Genomic DNA, 7,002 nt, shown 5'->3' with positions numbered 1-7,002 from the left:
TTAAAAACAAAAAAAACCAAAATTATCTCAACTGCTTCATAAAATGCTGTAGTCATTTGTGCTTCCCCTTTCAGAGGAGGATCCCCAGAAAATACTGCACATTGAGCAGTCGCCTTAAGTATTACAGATTTAAGTAAATGACATCCCATTAAGACCACATTTGCAAACTACTTAATATAGATAGAACTATGGTTAGTAAGAGCTGGAGAAAGGGCCTGGAACACAGACATGCCTCCAAAATTAAAAGAATCCCCAAGAGGAAAAAGCACTGTATGTAATTATGTTTCAAAGCAAACACTAACTTGTATAGGTTAAAAACAAGCAAAGTGACCTTACTTCCTGATAAAATATTTTTTAAACAACATTCAGAGGGGTGACACTCTCTGATCTGCCAGGAGTATAAATGGCATTCCTACTGGTTTATAGTGGGCTGCAGCAGTCACTTAATTTGGGCCTTGGATTTTGGTGTGTAGTCTTTTGCATTACAGAACAGACTCCCGGTACCCGCAACCTCGGGAACAATGAACTCGCATTTTGGTGGCTTGGGTTGCATGCGTATATGGAGGTTAGGAATGTTCGGGACTGTGTTCCCTTTGTTTGGTCAAATGCATTTTATTTGAAAAGCATATGAGCCAGAAATACAAGCATACCCTTCCCCCTGCTGGCTGGCCCACACTTCTGTGACCAGCGGGAGCACGCTGGGACTGGACACAGTGGGACAGCTTCCTGAACTAGCCTGGTTCCGAGGGATTCCGATCGATCGCTTAGGAACTTAGGCCTTCGCCTAATTTCAGAAGGGGAAGATGCCTGGCACAACTTGCAGGTAACCCATGTGGTAGGACCTGGGAAATGAACAGAGCCCGATACTGCGCATGTACCCTGAGGCCCAGGTGCCTTTGCTACCGATGCCCAGAGCAGAAGGCCGGACGGACAGAATCTGGACTTCCTTTCCGTTCTTGGGGGTGCCTCTGCATTCCTACACTCCTCTCCCCTGCCCTTGTCCAAAGAGCCTAAACTCCGATTCTCCCTCCTTCCCTGTTCCATTAATAAGCAAAACCTGTCTGTACAGTTCTTTACAGGAAACAGGATTTTGATTTCTGGCCTGTTCTTATTCCTTCAGCTGCTTTTCTAGCTTAGTATCTAACAAAACGAAATCTGAGTGTATTCGTGTTTTCCCTTAAGTATGCCAAGTACCTCAGTTGAGAAGTCGAGTTCAAGAAGAAAGGCTTGGCTCAAACCAGACATCTTGCTGGAATTTGTCTCGGAACACTCTAAAAATAAAAATCCCGAGCCGCAGAGAACGTGTCCCTGCCCGGGTTATGCCCGCCTCAGCTTTTCCCTCTGTAGCTGCGCCGTGAGTGATGGGAGCTTCCCTCCCGTTCCCGGCCTCCAGCCGCCTCCATCACCGCCTCTGCCTGTTACTTAACCGTGTCCGCATGGGCGAGCGCTCCCCGCACCCCTGCGATGCTCCGGCTGGCATCGTTTCTGAGCAAATATCATAACTCACGTCCCGAAAACTTTGGCTTTACCATATGTTTATCAAATTTGTGGCTTTCCGGACGCTAAAGCAAAAACATGTTAAACAGAAACCATTTATTCTTGATGTACTCTTTATGTTTGAGAATGGTTAGCCCTTCACTGGAATTTTATTTTGAAAATACCTGTCTCCCTACAGATTTACACTCATGTTCTGATTATAACCCAGATCAATTTATTGACCGTTTTATCACTTAAGCGAATAGTCAATTACATTTTGTTATATAATAGAGTGGGTATATTTTTATTATCGAAAATAAAATAATTCTTTCTATGTGACTACTACACCTTTCATTCGAATTATTCAGTGAATTGGCAAATTGAGAAGAACTTCTGCCTGCACTGTATTTTACTGTTACTCCCTCCATTGTATATGACAACACTGGTGTATTATAAGAAAACCTAATACCCTAAAAAATGGGGTTTGTATAGACGATAACTTTGAAAGTGCTTGCTTGATTTACAAAATAAATTTTTTATTCAAAAGAATTAGCATGCTCTTGTAAAATACTTGTTTGAGGGGAAATTTATTTTTAAGAGAAAAAGATTTTTTTAAATTCATCTATGTACATCGGAATTCACAGAAAAAAATGTGACTTAAGGAGATGGTTAGAAATGGGGGCTTCCATAGAGGGGAAATGAATTTCAATTACAAGTTTTTAGAAGTAGCTGAGCTGACTCAGTTTGCGAGTAATCGAAATCTCAATCAGGCTAGCTGGAGTAAGAGGGAATTTACCTTTCTGGCTTATGATCCACGTTCAGGCAGGGCAGAACTCCCAAGGCCATCAGAACCCCTCTCTGCACCTCTTAACTCCCCTTTGGGTGGGCAGAATTCTCTCAGACCAGCTTACATTGTGGAGAACTGAAACACCAGCACATGCGGACCGCTTAGTGTTCGGAGGGTTCGTTCACCCAGACGAGGCCTTGCAGAAAGGATGCGAAGCGAGCAGCCGAAGAAGGGTGCAGGGAGGGATGCTGTGGGGCCTCCGTGCGGGCTTCTTCCCTGCGGACTCGCTGAGCAAGGGGGGAGGAGCCCTTCGCGAGTCATCTCCCTGCCGGTGACCTTCGGTATAACAATGTCTGTCTGCTCCAGAGGAGAGCAAACCCCTTGGGAACGTGGATGAATGAACTAGCCCAGAAATTAATGATAGGTACCTTTCGTTTTCTCCAACCAGAAATCTACCAAAGTTAGAGAGTCAAATAAACTAAACTTGAGGGTGAGCCGTAAAGTTCCTAAAAGGCGCCAAATGATTTGCAGACTCAGCCTCTGTTTATAGAGGGGGCATGGGGGGGCGGGGCAGGGTGTGGGGCGTGGGTGCACAACCTCCCACCTGGTCCTTTCACATCCGAGGGTGCGGCAACCTGAAAACCTCGTCTTTGCCTGGGGCCTTTGGTGTCTTTCAAAATAAGAACGTAGCTTCAAAGAATGCCATTTTCTGGAAACAGCTTTCTCTCTGGAACCAAAGCAGAGTCGGCCGGTCACGTCTCTACCTTAATTCCGCAGCTTCCCGGCGCGGGTCCCGGACCACAGGATGCTGGGGAGGGGTCCCGGCGGCCGCCCACCACACGGGCCTGGGCATCTGCATCCTTGACGTAAGCAGGCGGCACTCAGCTCTGGGTCGTCTTGTGCATGTTGCAAACACACACATAAGTATTTCTAGGCCAGCACTCTCAGGAACAAGGAGTTGAGTCCGTGGGCATTTTACAAAGTCCTAATTCTTTTTCTCTCAGTTTAAACTAATCCCCACCCTCACACACACACACACCAACTAATCGGTTCATGATTCTGAAGCTTCAGGTCAACTTAATATCAAAGCCCAGGGAGCTGTGCTCACGGTTGCCCCTCGGCAGGTCATTCCTGCGCTTATTGCCTTGCACAGGTGTTTGAATTCTTCCTCGGCCACCTCCCCGCCTCCCACTCCATCCACAACGTGCGTTCTCCCAGAAGAGAAGAAACAGCTGCTGAGTGGCATCTTGTCCCTTGCTGCATGAAAGTTGGTGTCTTTACCTACTACAGAAGCATTTTGTACTATTTCTCTTACTTTTATAGAAGTTTATAGTGTGCATGAGCCTCACATCATCCTGAGAGATGCTGTAACAGGTGGTGTCCCTGTGCTATCTGTGAAAAGGAGTGATGAGACTTTATGGAGAAAAGATAGAAGCCGGGCGGATCAAGATATTCAGGGAACCCATGAGAGCACTTTTGGTTTTTTTTTTTTTACATCATAGCAGTTGGATGCTTTCAACTGTAAGTAATACAAAACGAACAGTGGCTTATACCAAATGACTTTTATTACTTAGAGTCTAGAAATATAGGTGATCCTCAGGGCTGGTTTGGCAGCTGAACGTTGCCTTCAAGGACCCAGCTCTTTTCATCTTTCCATTCTTAGCTTCCTCTGTGTGTTAGCTTTCAGCTTCAGCCTTGGTGTTACCTGATCACAAAATGGCTGCCACAGCTCCAGGCATCACATCCTCACATGGTAGCATGCAATGCGAAAAGACAGTGAGGTGCACAAGGGCTTTTAGTCAAGGAGAAAGATCTATCCCACTCCCACAGAAAAACCCATGACGTCTCGTAGGGCAGGATGAGGTCACATGGTCATCTATAGCAAGACAGTTTGCAAACGAGAATGTTTAGCTTTTGCAGCCCTTCTGGTGGGAGGCGGGCAAGGAAGAAGGAAGCTGGAAGTGGTTGTTGGGTTGGCATTCAACAGTGCTGGGTACAGTGTTTGTGAAAATAACAGGCTGGGCACTAGGGAGAAGGATATAATGGCTTTAAGTTACCACACTCTAGTGGCTAGAAACGCTTCAGGATGTCCTTTCCCTTTATTTCTAAGAACCTGTGGGTAATTTTATTTTATTCTATGCCACAGAATATTTTTACTGGTTCTACAACCAAATCTTTAATTCCTTCATTTTTTTTTTAATTTTAAAACTAGTTCCCAGGATTTGTTCCAAATAACTTACATATTTGAGGAAAAGTAAATCTTTTAATGAACAAATTCACATACACGCTTATTTCTCAAAACTCCTCCCCAGTCTGCAGGGCGATACACCCTCAGCTTTGCCGAATTATTTTGGCCAAAACACAGCACAAACCAGATACCACTCCCCTCCCCTCCAATGGGTGCTGTACCTCTGTATCTGAGGTTTATTCTTGCCTCAGTTGCTCTCGGCTGCATGGCAGGAGCACGTGTCCCCCACTCTCTCCTGTCTGTTCTCTACCTCTGTTCCCAGCTTCCTGCTTCCTTCTTGTCCAACTATGTCCCATAAGAATAACTCAGAACATACATACTGGATCTGAAATTCGCACGGTTGAGGGAAAAGTGTAAAAAAATGGGTCTACATCTGGTAGAAGTCGGGGTTGGGGAGGGACGGCTGTGGCACAGTCGGTGACCATCCGGCTTGCGAAGGGGGCGGTGGACGCTACTGACCGTCACGTTCTCTGTGGGATGCTGTAGATTCCCAGCACAGCCAATTCCTTCATGCGCCCCGGGACAGGTGCACCTGCAGAAGGTCTGCTTAGGATGCGTGAATGCAATTAAATCAGAAGGTCAGTGCTCAGTGAGAATGAAAAAGCTGTTGAACAGAGCACAGTCAGGTAGTTCCGAGTCTCCTCCGTTAATATTTATGTGAATACCCTTACTTGGGTATGAACACCGCAAGTGCTAGTAGACAGAATGGTGGCAAGTCCTCAAAGGTTAAGCAAACTCGAAGGCAAAAAGTTTAAGGTTGGGAAAAGTCCATTAACTTCTCCCTGCCAATTAATAAAACCATGATGATTTCGTTTTAGCGGCGCAATATCTTGGTCTGGTTGCCAACCAGCAGTTTTTATAGGCAGATGATTTCACAGCCACCAGTGCGATGAGTCAGGAGCTCTGGGTTCAGCTCCCAGCCTGGCCACTTGCTGTGCTCTTGGGAAAACCACTGGCCCTTGCCAAGCCGATGGTTCCCACATTTCTAAAATAACAGCAACAATAATAATGAGAATGGGGATAATTATGGAGCACTGGTTTAGTATATTTCAGGCACAGTTCTAAAGTCTTCCCGTGCTCGTTTACTCTTCATCACGTCCCTACAAAGTAAGCGCTGAAATGATCTCTTTACAGAGGAGGAAATCAAGGCAGAAAGAGTCGAAGTAACACACCCCACAAACACCCAGCTCATACTTGGTGACTCCAGATTCAAACCCAAGTGTTCTGACTCTGAGGAATAGAGACCCTACCCACTGATAGCACTTGCTAAGGATCAAATGAGGTCAAAAACATGAAAATGTTTTATTTTTATTTTTTATTTTTTAAAAAAGATTTTATTTATTTATTTGACGGGGAGAGACATAGTGAGAGAGGGAACACAAGCAGGGGGAGTGGGAGAGGGAGAAGTAGGCTTCCTGCGGAGCAGGAAGCCCGATGTGGGGCTCGATCCCAGGACCCAGGGATCATGACCTGAGCCAAAGGCAGACGCTTAACGACTGAGCCACCCAGGTGCCCAGTGAAAATGTTTTATAAACTATAAAACCCTACGTGCAATAACTGGAATCACTTACTAGTATTTACTGGTAACTTTGCTTATACCATACCCAAATAAGTACATTTCCCTTATTCTGCTCCCTCACAAGCGCCCCCCCCCCCCGAGTACCAAGACACGTGAAGTTATTGAGAAAGATGCAGCATCCTAGCAAAGTCCTGGGGTGCCTGGGTGGCTCAGTCAGTTAAGCGTCTGCCTTCAGCTCAGGTCATGGTCCCAGGGTCCTGGGATCGAGCCGCGCATGGGGCTCCCTGCTCAGCAGGGAGCCTGCTTCTCCCTCTCCCTCTGCCTCTCTCCCTGCTTGTGCTCTCTCTCTCTTAAATAAATAAATGAGTAAATAACACAAATCCTTTGAAAAGCTGGTGTATAGATTATAGCAGGTTTTGGAGGAATATAGATAACCTCGAGGAAATAACCATAAGCTCTCAAGTATTATACTATACCGGCCCTTATATAAATCCCAGGGTGACTGTGAATGTTCATAAGTTTATTTGGGGGTCTTTATATAAAAGGATTAATGTTGACATGAAGGCCACTGTCTAAGCCTTAGAACTCGGGGACTGGATCTTCGTCTCCAGACCCACAGCTCTGATTCAGTCATGGAGCTCCGGGAAAACCCGTCCCCCAGGGCCTGGTGCTTGCCCAGTGATAGAAGTTAGGGAGGAGACCTCCCCCTGAAGGACGCCCATTACAATCATTAAAAGTAACATGGGTCAGGGGCGCCTGGGTGGCGCGGTCGGTTAAGCCTCGGACTCTTGGTTTCAGTTCAGGTCATGATCTCAGGGTCGTGAGAACAAGCCCCGGGTCGCGCTCCACGGTCAGCCCCACGGCTGCTTGAGATTCTCTCTCTCTGCCCCTCCCCCCCACTCATGCTGTCTCTCGCAAATAAATAAATCTTAAGAAAAAAAGTAACGTGGGTTAACAAGAAGGAGAACCTAT

This window comes from Neomonachus schauinslandi, chromosome 8, assembly GCF_002201575.2.
Source record: "Neomonachus schauinslandi chromosome 8, ASM220157v2, whole genome shotgun sequence".
Lineage (NCBI taxonomy): Eukaryota > Metazoa > Chordata > Mammalia > Carnivora > Phocidae > Neomonachus > Neomonachus schauinslandi.
This window is presented reverse-complemented; position numbering follows the sequence as displayed.